This window comes from Equus asinus, chromosome 22 (genome assembly GCF_041296235.1).
Source record: "Equus asinus isolate D_3611 breed Donkey chromosome 22, EquAss-T2T_v2, whole genome shotgun sequence".
In the NCBI taxonomy this organism is placed as follows: Eukaryota; Metazoa; Chordata; class Mammalia; order Perissodactyla; family Equidae; genus Equus; species Equus asinus.
This window is the reverse complement of record NC_091811.1, coordinates 24,633,014-24,635,223: the sequence shown is the minus strand read 5'-3', so window position 1 is coordinate 24,635,223 and position 2,210 is coordinate 24,633,014.

Below are 2,210 nucleotides of genomic sequence, written 5' to 3'. Positions count from 1 at the left end.
TTTTCCTGATGCCACAGTCACGGGGACGAGGGACCAATTCAGGAATGGCAGAGCGGACCCTGGAGGCGGCCCAAAACGCCTCCCTTCGCCGCCACCGCCTCCTCCTCCCCCTCCATGACAGTCTCTGGGTGTGTTTACAGACGCCCTGGAGAGGGGCCGGGACGGGAGAGCGGGCGGGAGTGGTGCGCACGGACTGGCCCCTTCGGCTGCCGTAGCACCGCGGTATTCTGGGGATTGTAGTTTTGCTGACCACAGTCTCTGCGCGGCTGACTGGAAAGAAAACTACAATGTCCACATAGCCTCAGCGAGGAGTCTTGTTTTCCTCTTGGCCGTAAGCGCTGCGGAGGAGGGGCCAGGCAGGAGGCAGAAACTACGTTTCCCACAGTGCGTTCCCTGGGGTCTTTTAGCTCCTGGGTTCCAGCGGCCTGGACAGGGAGAGGAGGGAGCTTGGGGCCCCGCGGAGGCAACCGTAAAGGAGGTGCCCTGGGAGCAAGCCCTCCTCAGGGACACCGAGGAAACCCTGAAAAGTCTTTATTAAAGAATAATGTAAAATGGTGCAGCTGCTTTGGGAAAGAACTTGGCAGTTCGTCACAATATTAGAGTTACTGTATGGCCAACAATTCCAGGAGAAATGAAAATATATGCCCACAGGAAAACTTGTACATAAACATTCTGTCCTAGAAACATTATTCATAATAGTCAAAAAGTAAAAACAAACCAAATGTTTATCAATGGATGAATGGATAGGCCAATTGTGGTATATGTGTACAAAGGAACATTATTAGACCATGGAAAGGAATAAAGTGCTGATGATACATGTTACAATGTGGATGAGCCTTGAAAATATGCTAAGTGAAAGAAGCCAGACTCAAAGGCCACGTATTATAGATTCCATTTATAGTGAAATGTGCAAAATAGGTATGTTTAAAGAAACGAAAAGTTGATGAGTGCTTGCCAAGGGCTCGGGCTGGGGAACAACAGGAAGGGAGGGGGACCAGGAATGGGGAGTGATTGTTAATGGGCACTGGGTTTCTTTTTGAGGTGATGAAAATGTTCTAAAATTGATTTGGTCATGGCTGCACAACTCTGCGAATAAACTAAAACCCACTAAATTGTACATTTTAAATGAGTGAATTTTATGGTATATGAATTATATCTCAAAAAAGCCATTACAAATCACTGTCTTTAAATCCTCTTGATTTAATAAATTCAGTCAGCTTGTTGTTTTAGCCTATGTTAGGCCATTGAGAATTTGACGAAGATTGTATGTCGCCTACTGTTATTCTAGAGAGCCCTTTGTCTTACTCCTTTTCAAAGACTCCTAAGGTGCTTTGCTAAACCCTTCCCAAAATTCAATTCAAGTAGAATTCCCAGATCTCTTACATTAGAATTTCAGATAAACAAATACCTTTTTAGTATAAGTTTGTCCCGTACAATATTTGAGACACCCTTTTACTAAAAAAAAGTGTTCGTTGTTTATCCTAAAGTCAAACGTAACTGGGTATCTTCTATTTTATGTGGTGTTGACATTAATAAACAAACAGCCAGTCATTTTTCCAGTAAAAATGGGTTTATTCAGGATCAACAAAGACTTGCAATTCGAGATCTGCAACCATGGCGAACCACCTGCAAGTTCCTGAGCAGCAACGGGAGGAGAAACTCTTCTATAGAGGGGAAAAGGAGGTTGGGAGAGTACTGTCCATTGGAGGAATCTGAAGTGTAGTGGCTTTTCATTGGCTGAGTCGTGACAGTCTCTCATTGGCTGAGAGCTCTTGCTGGGCAAGAAGAGGAAATTTTTCTTCTTCCCGTTGGGCTTGGCCACTGTCATCATCTTAGGGTGTGCCAGCTCCCCCTTCTGGCCTCCCGACTTCGTTTTAAATGAGGTTTCCGTTTATTAATTTTCACACTGGCAACTCCAAATTGAGGAAGGGTGATAATAGGAGAGTTGAATTGTGTCTGTCCCATCTATAACGCTTCCGAGGAACTAAAGTAGGTCACTTCCTCTAAGTAAATGCCACCTAGTCAGGTCAAGCGGTTGGTAATGGGTCTGACATGCTGGAGTTGCTATTCTCTAGTCAGGGGCGCACACTTAACCCCTAAACTGCATTCCTAGCAGTCTGAGAGACGCCTAGCCACATCCTCTCTGATGAGCAGGGGAGCAAAAGTCTGTGCTCTGCAGGCTCTGTTCCTCATCCTCCTAATACCCATGT